This window comes from Phalangium opilio, unplaced genomic scaffold, assembly GCF_054372755.1.
Source record: "Phalangium opilio isolate 3A_F unplaced genomic scaffold, DU_Popi_V2 ptg000056l_1, whole genome shotgun sequence".
NCBI lineage: Eukaryota > Metazoa > Arthropoda > Arachnida > Opiliones > Phalangiidae > Phalangium > Phalangium opilio.
The window spans coordinates 1,271,226-1,286,690 of NW_028324175.1; the positions used below are offsets into that span (position 1 = coordinate 1,271,226).

The 15,465-nt window shown below is 38.3% G+C and overlaps 7 pseudogenes; all 7 read right to left on the reverse strand.

The window, feature by feature from the left end:
* Positions 1-115: 115 nt before the first annotated feature.
* LOC149667723 (5S ribosomal RNA) lies at positions 116-234 on the reverse strand (annotated as a pseudogene).
* Positions 235-357: 123 nt separating this feature from the next.
* Positions 358-460, reverse strand: LOC149667724 (5S ribosomal RNA; annotated as a pseudogene).
* Positions 461-596: 136 nt separating this feature from the next.
* On the reverse strand, positions 597-715 carry LOC149667725 (5S ribosomal RNA; annotated as a pseudogene).
* Positions 716-838: 123 nt separating this feature from the next.
* LOC149667726 (5S ribosomal RNA) lies at positions 839-941 on the reverse strand (annotated as a pseudogene).
* Positions 942-1,076: 135 nt separating this feature from the next.
* Positions 1,077-1,195, reverse strand: LOC149667727 (5S ribosomal RNA; annotated as a pseudogene).
* A 122-nt stretch (positions 1,196-1,317) lies between these two features.
* LOC149667728 (5S ribosomal RNA) lies at positions 1,318-1,420 on the reverse strand (annotated as a pseudogene).
* A 137-nt stretch (positions 1,421-1,557) lies between these two features.
* LOC149667729 (5S ribosomal RNA) lies at positions 1,558-1,675 on the reverse strand (annotated as a pseudogene).
* Positions 1,676-15,465: the final 13,790 nt, after the last annotated feature.

Here is a 15,465-nt window from a genome sequence, read left to right on the forward strand (position 1 = left end):
GAATTTAAATTAAGTGAGACAAATTAACCTTCATAATTTTAAAACAATAACAAAAAAAAACATGTTTGCTTTTTTCATATCTATTAAAATTTAAAAGAGGAAAAAAAAGTGAAAAAGCCAACGGCACGCAGTGTTCCTAAGTGGTCTCCCTCCCAAGTAGTGACTGCGCACGACGCTGCTTAACTTCGGTTATCGTACGAGAACCGGTGTATTCAGCGTTTTATGGCCGTTGCCGATAGTGCTAGTTAATAATTTGAATTAAATTAACTTTCATCTTTATAAAACAATAACAGAAAGAAGATATGTTTGCTTTTTTTCATATCTGGTGGAATTTGAAAGAGGAAACAAAAGTGAAAAAGCCAACGGCACGCAGTATTCCCAAGTACTGTATGCGCTCGACGCTGCTTAACTTCGGTGATCGGACGAGAACCGGTGTTTTCAGCGTGATATAGCCGTTGCCGAGAGTGCTAGTTAATAATTCGAATTTAAATTAAGTGAGACAAATTAACCTTCATAATTTTAAAACCATAACAAAAAAAAACATGTTTGCTTTTTTCATATCTATTAAAATTTAAAAGAGGAAAAAAAAGTGAAAAAGCCAACGGCACGCAGTGTTCCTAAGTGGTCTCCCTCCCAAGTAGTGACTGCGCACGACGCTGCTTAACTTCGGTTATCGTACGAGAACCGGTGTATTCAGCGTTTTATGGCCGTTGCCGATAGTGCTAGTTAATAATTTGAATTAAATTAACTTTCATCTTTATAAAACAATAACAGAAAGAAGATATGTTTGCTTTTTTTCATATCTGGTGGAATTTGAAAGAGGAAACAAAAGTGAAAAAGCCAAAGGCACGCAGTATTCCCAAGTACTGTATGCGCTCGACGCTGCTTAACTTCGGTGATCGGACGAGAACCGGTGTTTTCAGCGTGATATGGCCGTTGCCGAGAGTGCTAGTTAATAATTCGTATTTAAATTAAGTGAGACAAATTAACCTTCATAATTTTAAAACAATAACAAAAAAAAACATGTTTGCTTTTTTCATATCTATTAAAATTTAAAAGAGGAAAAAAAGAGAAAAACCCAACGGCACGCAGTGTTCCTAAGTGGTCTCCCTCCCAAGTACTGACTGCGCTCGACGCTGCTTAACTTCGGTGATCAGACGAGAACCGGTGTATTCAGCGTGTTATGGCCGTTGCCGAGAGTGCTAGTTAATAATTTGAATTAAATCAACTTTCATCTTTATATAACAATAACAAAAAGAAGATATGTTTGCTTTTTTCATATCTGGTGGAATTTGAAAGATGAAAAAAAAGTGAAAAAGCCAACGGCACGCAGTATTCCCAAGTACTGTATGCGCTCGACGCTGCTTAACTTCGGTGATCGGACGAAAACCGGTGTTTTCAGCGTGATATGGCCGTTGCCGAGAGTGCTAGTTAATAATTCGAATTTAAATTAAGTGAGACAAATAAACCTTCATCATTTTAAAACAATAACAAAATGAAAACATGTTTGCTTTTTTCATATCTATTAAAATTTAAAAGAGGAAAAAAAAGCGAAAAGGCCAACGGCACGCAGTGTTCCTAAGTGGTCTCCCTCCCAAGTAGTGACTGCGCTCGACGCTACTAACTTCAGTTATCGGACGAGAACCGGTGTATTCAGCGTGATATGGCCGTTGCCGAGAGTGCTAGTTAAAAATTCGAATTTAAATTAAGTGAGACAAATTAACCTTCATCTTTATAAAACAATAACAAAAAGAAGATATGTTTGCTTTTTTCATATCGGGTGGAATTTAAAAGAGGAAACAAAAGTGAAAAAGCCAACGGCACGCAGTATTCCCAAGTACTGACTGCGCTCGACGCTGCTAACGTCGGCGATCGGACGAGAACCGGTGTTCTCAGCGTGATATGGCCGTTGCCGAGAGTGCCAGATAATAATTCGAATTTAAATTAAGTGAGACAATTTAACCTTCATCTTTTTAAAACAATAACAAAAAGAAAATATGAGAGAGAGAGTAAGGATGTCCCTATAACACCAAAAATTTTACCCCCTTCTTTCCCCCCTTTCAGGGGGAGGGGGTAAAATTTTTGGTGTTATAGAGACATCCCTGGGGTTGGGGGGAGATGGGGGGGAATTGATGACGTCACGTGATGGTGTTGGCGGGAAATTTGAATTGTTGAGCCACCTGGTGGTGGTTTTCTTGATGACGTCATGGCTAATATTTTTATGACGTCACGTGGCTGGTACCTGTAGGGATAGGCTTATGCTATTGTAGGCTTATGCTTTGTTATTCTAGGCTTATTATTATTATGAATCAGATTTTCTAGTCAAAAACTTTTAATGAACACAATCAATTCCAATTAATTCGCGAATGTACGCGTCGTTATTTAAGCAAATGTAGAATAAATTATATAATTGTAGCTTACGCGTCAAGTTTTTGTCACGAACTAAGTTACAAAAATCTTCGAAAATGCTCGAAGGAACTATACACGCTGCTAGGAAATTTTTTACACGGTCGTAATCATTGTGCGACATAGTACCGCGACTTACATAATATTTCTGATATATATCATTCATGCGTTTTACAATAGCTTCGTACATGCATTTAATAACTTCGGCTTGATCATTTAAAAGCTTGAAGTGAAATCTCATAAAACTAAATTTCTCGTTCAGTTTCCCTGCCTCGGCCTTTGTTAGAGTGAATACGCCACCATCGTCGAATACTATACTCCCCTCCATAACGGTTATTTTTATTTTCAAGTTCAAGTAACGATAATTACCCAGGTCGCCAGTTTCCAAAGCTGAATAGATCTCCGTCCACTCCTCCATAAATTCCCTCAAAACGTCTTCCGAGATTGTGAGAATAGTCCCGTCCTTCTTTGTGAAAAGTAAGCTTGGCTCGAATCCATTTACACCGAAAACGGCATAGCATTCATTACTTAGTCTAACACGGGCGTTCACGCGGTAAACTCCTACTTTGGCGGACATCCTTACGGCAGGTCTTTACGGTTTAAAAGGTTACAACTGAATGATTTTTATCGCGAGATTTTCTTGAGTGCCTAGTTGATAATTAGCCTGAGGGTATATTGACTGATGCTTTTCTTTTTTTTATTATTGTCCTTTATTGGCCAGGTGGTTGAGGACCTTAAAAGGGGGCGAGGGTAAACCTTTTGTATATCAATGGAATCTGTATTTAGATTGATTTATGACTCACACAAACGTGTTAAGACATTCCATCGGCTTTTTATTTATACGTAATATTTATACGTAACATCGTTCAGACTGGTCTATGGCCATAAAATGGGACAGAACTTGAACAAAAGAATTTATCCCCATCCGTTTTTATTTTTACTATAAAGACGTGTTTTAATGGGTTTAGGGGTATGGTCGAATCAGTTGTATTGTTATGAATTGAATCTATTTTCGGATTTATTGCTTTGTTAGTCGGTGACTCTTCCTACCACGAAACATTTAATTGTTTCCAGGTGTTTGCCCCTAAGGCATTATCCTGACAAGTCTCAACATGTTATGTCTTTGTTGCGTTACCCGAAATTAAAGTAATATTTTTAAAATACCAAAATGCAAATTCAACTAGGAATACTGTTACGAGGATGAAAGTAACGGCCACTATTTTCCCTGGCTTTGAAAGAGCTTCGCGAATTAACGTCTGCTTAGTAACAGCATCCATTACAATCTAACCTTTCACCCCCTTATTTGGGATATAAATAGCGTCTGATTTGGTCCGGACCTCATTTGATTGTTAGACACCGCCAGGATAAGATGAATCGAGAAATTACACGTCTAGAAACGTTTGGTGCATTTGCGAGTACGTTTGTAAAACCGTCAGAACTAGCCCGTCATGGGTTTTACTATTTAAGTTCGGGGACGGACGCTGTTAAATGCCATTTTTGTGACTTAACGCTACGAGGATGGGAACCTAACGACAATGTTTTCGAAGAGCATCAGAAATTCAAGGCAGACTGTCCACTACTTCAAGGATTACCAACAAATAACATGCCTATATTCATCCAAAACCCATTGACTAAAGACATGCCGCCAAACAGAAAGTACAGAGATGTCCCTCAAGAAGAGTGGGAGAAAGAAAAAGTCATTCCGCCAACCCAACCCATACCAACAACACTTACTACGAATGACGATATTGTACTAAGAATTAAACGCGTTAATCTCGAGAAAGCTATAATTGAAATGTTTATTCAAGAACTTTTGCGACGTGAAAGTTAGATCCTATTATTGTAATATATTCCATACCTTATTACGTTTCTAAATTATAAAAGAACCAATCAAAAAACTTGAAATGTAACTCGAAATAAATATAATTTTTTCCTTAATTTGTTCTTTGTATTGCTATTATACCTACTACAGTCTTGACAAAACCTTTTCAGTGGTTATAGTGTATGATGTTACTTAGCTTTTATCAACACATTTCGTGTTAAAAGTAAAACGTTTTTGAACATTTACATTGCCAAAGACCAAAGCGAAACGCGTCATTTAAAATTTCGAAATCCCATAGGAATACATGGGGAATTGAATAATCCACCGACACGAAATCAGTCGTATACATTACATTTTAACAACACGAAACGCGTCATTTGAAAAAAAAAACATTTCAAATGTTTAAAGCGTTGAAATAAATTCTAACTAAATTTATGCAATTCATTCCTATTTTCAGTCTTGAGAGTTCCTCAAAATTATTTATGGCTTTTAGGGATGGGGGGAATGACATCGGGTCCCTGAGATGCATTGGAATTTATTTTTCTTTAATTGGGCCACCCCACAGGTTGTGGCTTTTAGGGATGGGGGGAATGACCTCGGGTCCCTGAGATGCATTGGAATTTATTTTTCTTTAATTGGGCCACCCCACAGGTTGGTTTATGACCTTGAAAAGGGGGGGGGCTGAACAAAAGCATCTACTCCCTTTGTCTTTTTGGGTCATTCCAAGACTTCTATGGCCATAAAAGAGGGCTGAACTTGAACAAAAGAATTTATTTTGTCAATTCTTTAATTGGACCCCACACCAGATGGTTTAGTACCTTAAAAGGGGGCGTAGCTAAACCAGTTGTATTGTTATCAATGAAATTTATATTTAGAGTGTTTTATGACTAGCCCAAACGTGTTAAGACATGTTTATGACATTGAGGGGGATCTATTTTTCTAATTGTATCACGAAAGTATAAAAGGGCGGATCACTCTAGGCTACTTATCAGTTTACTTCTGACCGCTGTTGATGCAAGCCAAGAAATCTTCTGCTCCCAAACAAAACTTGTGAGTTATTCCGTGCCCATATCCTAGTGCTTTAGTATTTTTAACTTAGTTTTTATACGTGTTTTAGTATTTTAACTTAGTTTTCACAAGTGTTTTCAATTTAACTTAAATTTTTTACAAGTATTTTCAATTTAACTTAGTTTTTACAAGTGTTTTAGTATTTTTAACTTAGTTTTTTACAAGTGTTTTAGTATTTTTAACTTAGATTTTTTACAAGTGTTTTAGTATTTTCATTTAGTTTTACAAGTATTTTCAATTTTTTACAAGTGTTTTAGTATTTTTAACTTAGTATTTTACAAGTACTTCAATTTTTATAAGTACTTAAATTTTTTTAAAAGTACATTACTGTTTTATTGTTTTAGTATTAGTGTTTTAGTATATTTTTGTGTTTTAGTATTATTATTTAGGCCTATTCAGATTTATTATTAGTATTTTGTGGTATTTGTATTTTTAAATTATCGCAATGGCCAACTCTAATGTAGAAATTGAACTCCCTATTGAAGATGATAGTTTTTTAGTCGAATTTCCAGACTCGTTAGAAATAGCCTTTTTAAATGCCGATGACACGTTTATGGCAAACTATTCTACACCCCCGTCTCCCACCCTGTCTAGGGCAAACAATAGCCCTTCTCCTCCTTTGTCGCCTCTGGAAGAAGCGTTTCAAAACGACGATGTTTCTTTTTTAGACGGTTATACTACCCCCCCTATAGCTCCATCTCAGAATGAGTCAATGGATGAAGGGGAAGGACAGATAGGGGGTGGGGTTCTTACTCCTCCACCTCCACCCCCATCTCCGCTAGTTGCACCGCCTGGTGTAAACGTACTATCTAGCGGGGTAGTGTCCTTCCCCAATTTTAATCTTGATGGATGGGAAATGGAGGTACAATTCGACAATAACATCGTCGAATCTGTAAGCGACTTCCTAGAATACGTTTTGGACGACTGTTTACCCGATGACATGATTGCCATTTCAATGACAAGCATTAGTAATCCAGGCATTCAAACCGCGGACTTTAGTTTTAGAAGAAGAGACCAAATAGATATTGGATTTATATTAGAAGTAGTCGCGAATAAGGCGTATAATTCTGAAGGAGGATCCAAGTTTTTTCTCGGTCCTATAGGAATAAACATACAGCGCGTGAGGTTCTAATCTAAGCTTTGCCTATGAAGGGATATCCACACTAAGCCTGTGGCTTGTTTACAGGTGGGCGCCAAGCGTTGCAAGTCCATTGGTATCTGTACCTTCGAGACTTTTGCCAGGGAGAAAAAATGCATTGTTCAGATCAAGAACAACGATCGGCTATGCCTCCCTTATGCTCTAATTTTTGCTAGAATACATAGGGATCATACAATGTATCCCCTTGACAAAAGCCTCGAGGCAGATTTCAAAACCTTATGTCGTACTGATATTAGGAAAAAAGCAGGAGAGAGGCTTAGGAAGATGGCGGAGGAATTAGCCGTGGCGGCGGAAATACCATTGGACGAATGCTCGGGGGCGGGTGCTCTACCTCGATTTCAATCGTACTTGGTTGAATACCAGATTATAGTATTTACAGTTAGAGCAAACGCCCCCTACCGTATTTTCGGGGAACCAGATTTTATCCCCGGTGCCGATGGTAATCCAAAGCCTCGGCTATACCTTTTCAACTATCAAAATCATTTTGACGTCATCACTAAACCTAGCCCTCTCTTCCGTTTTAATTTTTTCTGCGAAAGGTGCCTTGTGGGGTACAACAACTTAGATTTTAACCACGCTTGCAATAAGTATTGTTATTCCTGTCAAAGGGCCGAGGAATGCGAGGGGGGAGAAATTAGATGCGGGACCTGTCATCGCGACTTTAGGGGGCAAGAATGCTTTGACGCCCATAAGGCTAGTGGAAGCAAAACCCTATCAGTCTGTCAAAGGGTTTTTAATTGCCCCCGTTGCGCAAAAACAATAGATATGGGGAACCGCAAGTCACCTCACAACTGCGGTGAAGTCTATTGCGTTATCTGCAATAAATTCAATCCACACCCCCACTATTGTTTCATGCAGGTTACCGACCCTAAAGCCCACCCTGCGGCTAAAAAAGCTAAGACCCATCCTTCGGTTACTATCTTTTATGATCTCGAATGTGTTCAAAATACCCCAGACCCTTCAAACCCTAATGCTTTCCTACACACTCCTATCTTATGTATTTCTCAAAAAATCTGTGATCAATGCATTCTCGAGAAATCCGATCAATTTACTTGCACCACCTGCGGGCCTCGAGAACGGGTGTTTCTCGGGAATGATCCTGTTCTGGATTTTTTAAATTATCTTCAAGAATTCCACAATTCTCCCAAAATAACCGTTATAGCACATAATGCAAAGGGGTACGATTTACAATTTCTGTACAAAGCCATGTTAGCCATCAAAGCGTGGCGCCCTCAAGTGATAATGACGGGAACGAAGATTATGCAAATTCGATATGAGAATTTGACATTTATAGATAGTTCAAATTTCATCCCATCCCCCTTATCTAGCTTTGTATCCACTTTTGGCTTAGACCCTAGTTTAAATAAGGGACATTTCCCGCACTTGCTCTTCAACTTTGTTCCCGAACACGTGTTTGATCCAAAAGATCCTACGAGTACAAATTATGTCTTGAGGGAAAGCATGCCTCTTTTAGAATCTTACGCGCCAGACAGGCTAACCGAAAAACAACGTTCGGTTTTAATTACATGGTACAACGAGCAAGTTGAAGCCAAAAAAGGTTTCAACTATGTTGAAGAGTTGATACATTATTGCCGTTTGGACGTTAGGATTTTAAGAGAGGGGTGCTTAAAGTACAGGGAGATTTTTGAGAAGCTATAATTGAAATGTTTATTCAAGAACTTTTGCGACGTGAAAGTTAGATCCTATTATTGTAATATATTCCATACCTTATTACGTTTCTAAATTATAAAAGAACCAATCAAAAAACTTGAAATGTAACTCGAAATAAATATAATTTTTTCCTTAATTTGTTCTTTGTATTGCTATTATACCTACTACAGTCTTGACAAAACCTTTTCAGTGGTTATAGTGTATGATGTTACTTAGCTTTTATCAACACATTTCGTGTTAAAAGTAAAACGTTTTTGAACATTTACATTGCCAAAGACCAAAGCGAAACGCGTCATTTAAAATTTCGAAATCCCATAGGAATACATGGGGAATTGAATAATCCACCGACACGAAATCAGTCGTATACATTACATTTTAACAACACGAAACGCGTCATTTGAAAAAAAAAACATTTCAAATGTTTAAAGCGTTGAAATAAATTCTAACTAAATTTATGCAATTCATTCCTATTTTCAGTCTTGAGAGTTCCTCAAAATTATTTATGGCTTTTAGGGATGGGGGGAATGACATCGGGTCCCTGAGATGCATTGGAATTTATTTTTCTTTAATTGGGCCACCCCACAGGTTGTGGCTTTTAGGGATGGGGGGAATGACCTCGGGTCCCTGAGATGCATTGGAATTTATTTTTCTTTAATTGGGCCACCCCACAGGTTGGTTTATGACCTTGAAAAGGGGGGGGGCTGAACAAAAGCATCTACTCCCTTTGTCTTTTTGGGTCATTCCAAGACTTCTATGGCCATAAAAGAGGGCTGAACTTGAACAAAAGAATTTATTTTGTCAATTCTTTAATTGGACCCCACACCAGATGGTTTAGTACCTTAAAAGGGGGCGTAGCTAAACCAGTTGTATTGTTATCAATGAAATTTATATTTAGAGTGTTTTATGACTAGCCCAAACGTGTTAAGACATGTTTATGACATTGAGGGGGATCTATTTTTCTAATTGTATCACGAAAGTATAAAAGGGCGGATCACTCTAGGCTACTTATCAGTTTACTTCTGACCGCTGTTGATGCAAGCCAAGAAATCTTCTGCTCCCAAACAAAACTTGTGAGTTATTCCGTGCCCATATCCTAGTGCTTTAGTATTTTTAACTTAGTTTTTATACGTGTTTTAGTATTTTAACTTAGTTTTCACAAGTGTTTTCAATTTAACTTAAATTTTTTACAAGTATTTTCAATTTAACTTAGTTTTTACAAGTGTTTTAGTATTTTTAACTTAGTTTTTTACAAGTGTTTTAGTATTTTTAACTTAGATTTTTTACAAGTGTTTTAGTATTTTCATTTAGTTTTACAAGTATTTTCAATTTTTTACAAGTGTTTTAGTATTTTTAACTTAGTATTTTACAAGTACTTCAATTTTTATAAGTACTTAAATTTTTTAAAAGTACATTACTGTTTTATTGTTTTAGTATTAGTGTTTTAGTATATTTTTGTGTTTTAGTATTATTATTTAGGCCTATTCAGATTTATTATTAGTATTTTGTGGTATTTGTATTTTTAAATTATCGCAATGGCCAACTCTAATGTAGAAATTGAACTCCCTATTGAAGATGATAGAATGCGAGGGGGGAGAAATTAGATGCGGGACCTGTCATCGCGACTTTAGGGGGCAAGAATGCTTTGACGCCCATAAGGCTAGTGGAAGCAAAACCCTATCAGTCTGTCAAAGGGTTTTTAATTGCCCCCGTTGCGCAAAAACAATAGATATGGGGAACCGCAAGTCACCTCACAACTGCGGTGAAGTCTATTGCGTTATCTGCAATAAATTCAATCCACACCCCCACTATTGTTTCATGCAGGTTACCGACCCTAAAGCCCACCCTGCGGCTAAAAAAGCTAAGACCCATCCTTCGGTTACTATCTTTTATGATCTCGAATGTGTTCAAAATACCCCAGACCCTTCAAACCCTAATGCTTTCCTACACACTCCTATCTTATGTATTTCTCAAAAAATCTGTGATCAATGCATTCTCGAGAAATCCGATCAATTTACTTGCACCACCTGCGGGCCTCGAGAACGGGTGTTTCTCGGGAATGATCCTGTTCTGGATTTTTTAAATTATCTTCAAGAATTCCACAATTCTCCCAAAATAACCGTTATAGCACATAATGCAAAGGGGTACGATTTACAATTTCTGTACAAAGCCATGTTAGCCATCAAAGCGTGGCGCCCTCAAGTGATAATGACGGGAACGAAGATTATGCAAATTCGATATGAGAATTTGACATTTATAGATAGTTCAAATTTCATCCCATCCCCCTTATCTAGCTTTGTATCCACTTTTGGCTTAGACCCTAGTTTAAATAAGGGACATTTCCCGCACTTGCTCTTCAACTTTGTTCCCGAACACGTGTTTGATCCAAAAGATCCTACGAGTACAAATTATGTCTTGAGGGAAAGCATGCCTCTTTTAGAATCTTACGCGCCAGACAGGCTAACCGAAAAACAACGTTCGGTTTTAATTACATGGTACAACGAGCAAGTTGAAGCCAAAAAAGGTTTCAACTATGTTGAAGAGTTGATACATTATTGCCGTTTGGACGTTAGGATTTTAAGAGAGGGGTGCTTAAAGTACAGGGAGATTTTTGAGAAGATTGCGGACGTTAACCCTTTTAACACTGCCGTGACAATTGCCGGGCTTTGCAACGCCGTTTTCAGGAAGGACCACCTAGCGCCAAATTCAATTGGAATTGTTCCACCTCACGGCTATAGAATGAAAGACCCTCAATCTAAAGTAGCCATCGAGTGGCTGAGGTGGGAAGCCCATAAGCGCGGGGTCATAATTAAGTCGGCTTTTAACGGTTCCGAACCTAAAATTTTGAACATTAAAGTCGACGAGCTTCTAGTAGACGATCTTGGCGCAGATCAAAAGGTCGTCTACCAATTCCAAGGTTGTTTTTGGCACGGGTGTAGAGCCTGTTTCCCGGTAAACAGAGACCTGGTTTTGCACGGTGACGTCACCCAAACTTTACACTCCCGCTATACTGATACTTTGAACTGTAATAAGAGGCTTAGGGAGCTGGGGTATAAGGTAATCGAAATGTGGGAATGCGAATTCCACAAATTGAGGGAGCAAAAGTCCGAAATTAACACCTTTCTATCTTCCATCCATATCCAAATCGACGCGTGGGAACCACTTAATCCCCGTAACGCATTTTTCGGGGGGCGTACTTCCGCTCTTTGTCTTCATCACAAGGTTAAGCCGGGAGAGGAGATTCGATATGTCGACGTCACTAGTCTATATCCATGGTGTAACAAATACGGTAAACTACCTTACGGCCACCCTACGATCTTGACAGACAACTTCCCACCCATTAACGAGATTGAAGGTTTTATTAAACTGGATATCCTGCCCCCTCGTAACCTCTTCCACCCCGTTTTACCCCAAAAGATCGGGGGGAAATTGTGCTTTGCCCTGTGTCAGCTGTGCGCTGAAAACAAATATCAGGGGGATTGCACACATTCCGACGAGGAAAGAGTTATTAGGGGGACGTTTGTGGCGGATGAAGTCCATTTAGCAGTTAGAAAGGGTTACGTGGTTGTTAAAATCCACGAAGCCTGGTCGTACAAAATATCTCAGTACGACCCCTTAACTAAATCAGGCGGGCTTTTTAACAATTACGTCAACTGCTTTCTGAAGCTAAAACAGGAAAGTAGCGGCTGGCCTTCTGACGTAGTAACCCAAGCGCAGAAAGATCAATACGTAGCCGAGTACTACGAAAAGGAAGGGGTAAAACTTGATCCTAGCTGTATCGAGAAGAACGCTGGCAAGCGTACCATCGCCAAACTGTGTTTGAATTCGTTTTGGGGCAAATTTGGTGAGAGGACTCGCCTTGACAAGGTAGAAGTCTTCGATGATCCACAGAAGTTCTTTAATTTGTTCTATGACCCAGCAATTGAGGTCAAGACGTTGATACCAGTTAGCGACGACATTTGCGTTGCTAAGTGGTGTTATATCAACGAGATTGACCCAATTAATAAAAATGTCAGTGTTCCGATCGCAGCCTACACCACGGCCATAGCTCGGATTAAGCTTTATTCCTACTTAGACCGCTTGGGTGAGTCTGTTTTATATACAGACACTGATTCGATACTGTACGTTTACACACCAGGGGGCGTAGAAATCGAAACTGGGAATTTCCTCGGTGAAATGACCAATGAGCTTGAAAAGTACGGACCCCAGGCCTACATCGAAGAATATGCGAGTGGTGGATGTAAGAACTACGCATAACGAGTTGTGAACCCTGATACCGGATCGACAGCCGTCGAGATGAAGGTTAAGGGGTTCCGACTTAACCATACCACCAAAGATTTGGTTAACATGGATAGGTTAAGGGGGCTTATAGGCATTTACGAACCGCCGGCGGAACCAATCCAAGTACCAATCCCCAAGCAAATACGCCGAAAGGCTGATCACACTGTTATAAGTGTCGACCAGTCCAAGGTTTATAGAGCTGTGGTGGATAAGGTCAGATTGATTGAAGATTTCCGCACGCTACCTTACGGTTATCGAGTTTGAGCACATTCGACAGTATCTGTTTCTGTGAGGGGTCTCTTCTTTTTTATTTATTTATTTATTTATTTATTTATTTATTTATTTATCTAGTCAGTCAGTCCCGGTGATATTTATTTATTTATTTATCTAGTCAGCAAGTCTAGCCATATTGTTTTTGATCAATATTATCAATTAGTCATTTTCGTCTCGGTGGAATGTCCTGTGATTAACTAATTTTTTCGTCAATGCTTCCTTAAATATCCCATGTATTTTCGAAATTGCAATTGTTCATTTTCGTGTCGATCTCTTCTATATATATATACAAACACTTTACAATCTTTATCTCATTCGTTCGTTGAAAGTCAAAGTGTAAGGTCATGTATCCTTTCTACCATCATTTTAACATGGTGATAGCAGGCCCGTCTCAAAGCGGGAAAACTCAATTAGTTTTAAAAATATTAGAGAACAGGGAAGCCATGTTTTCCCCTAATATAAGCGAAATACATTGGTTCTACGGTGAATGGCAACCTTTTTTCGAAAGTTTGAGAAAATTTGTGGTTTTCAAACAAGGTATGCCAGATTTATCAGAATATACAGGCGGTAAGCCTTGCCTTTTAATCATTGATGACTTGATGACCGAGAACAAAGGAGAAGTTGGTTCTCTTTTTACCAAGGGAACGCATCATCGCAACTTGAGTGTAATTTATATCGTCCAAAACGTATTCCATCGATCCAAAGACTCTAGAGATGTTTCTTTGAACGCTCATTATCTTATTCTTATGAAATCTCCTAGAGACAAATTGCAAAGTTCAATAATAGCTAGACAAATGTTTGCCGATAAATGGCGTTTCGCTGTCGACGCCTACCGTGACGCTACTAGTTTACCTTTCGGATATTTATTATTCGATCTACATCAAAGATGCCCCGAGAATCATAGACTTAGGACAGGAATATTTCCCGACAACCCTTGCGAAGTTTACATCCCCAAATAATTATAATAGTAGATGGGTGTTTAGCCATCTCTTCATTTAGTCACTATGCCTTATGCCGTTCGGTCACAAAGAAATTTGCTCTCCGTTATTGCCAAATCCCCTCGAAAACAACGTAGAATCATTTTACGTAACGCCAAGAAGCCCTTAATTGACGCAATCGCAGAGTGTGTTGAAAATACTTTACACGGTAACGTTAAATTAAATAAAAGTCAAAAAGCTAGATTAGCTAGGCATTCCGCAAAACTTAGAAAAATTGCTAATAAGAGAATATCTTGGAAAACAAAACGTGATATATTAGTTCAGGAAGGTGGTAGTTTCTTTTCTTTCCTTTTCCCTCTAGTTTCCTCTATTATCGGCGCTATAACAGGAGGTAGTCAGTAAAATATGCAGTACGCTCAGAAAATGCTCCTTGTCCCTAGCTCTACCTTTAAAAGCGACCCCTTTCCACACCCCCAACAACAGGTAGTTTCGGAATTGATGGGGTATTTAGGATAGCTTTGTTACATTATTTGCTACGTTAAAGATGATAAAAGAGCGTTATTTCCTTTAAAAAAGAACGAAATTAGTCTCCTATAGTTCTGGAAAAATACTCATATATTTTCATGGTTTCGGTTAGCGCAACAAAGACATAACGTGTAGAGACTTGTCAGGATAATGGCTTCGGGGCAAACTCCTCGAATCAAATGTTTCGTGGTAGGAAGAGTCACCAACTAACAAAGCAATAAATCCGAAAATAAATTCCATTCATAGCAATACAAATGGTTCGACCATGCCCCTAAAAGCCATCACGTCTGAACGAGGTTACGTATAAATAAAAACGGATGGGGATAAATCCTTTTGTTATGGATCAAGTTCGACCTCTTCCCCCTCCCCCCTTTAATGTCATAAAACCAGGTGGGTGGTCCAATTAAAGAAAGGACAATAAATTCCAATGTATCTAAAAAAAGCTATGAGCATCAGACAACAATCGAGGGAAGCACCACCCTAAAGTCTGAACATCTCAAGAATGAGCGACCCTAACCACTTATACTAGTGTTATCACATTAAATTTAATCAAAGCAGTCGTCAAATTTTGTAACTATTGGTGTAAAAACCCGTATTTTTCATGATATTCAAATTTACTAGTAAGGAATAATTTTAATGACGTAACTGAATGTTTAAACTTAACCATTTCGTAAGATTTCTCTCTTTTGTTAGTCCGTTTGTACGTTTCTGTTTGTAATATTCCCCCGTTTGTATATATTGTATCTAGACTCTTTTGCCATGGCGGGGGGTCGTACCCAAGCCCTGCAGGCTTCACGACCCTATCCCTCGAGCCTTATTTAATAAATAAATAAATAAATTGCAACGATAAGAGTAAAGTTAGTTTTGAGGTATAGAAAATTAAATTCCTTAAGTCTGCAACACCATCGCGTTATGTATTGAAATTAATGATTCTGAAATTAATGAAAATATGCTTTTCATCGAATATATTGCGAAAATCATCGCAACGTTTTTAGTCATGTGAACTCTTTTTCAAATGACTCGTTTCGTCATTTTAAGGCAACTAAAGAAACAAAGTGAGTTGGATTAACTGAAGTCAGTACTTTTTCAAACTTTGTATGCAATTCTTTGGGGAATTTAGGAAACCCAAATAAGCATTTTTATAGAAAAATGTTGCGTACAATTTTTCCTTCTATTGCTAGAGATCCACGATTCATGCACTGACATTAGCTAAATGACACTCTGTGTTGTACTTTGAACTTTTCGCTGGTGTTATATTCTGTTTTAGTAAATAGGGATTTATGTTTTTTCTAAAGGTGTTAGTTAAAATCTGTGTTTTTCCCTAG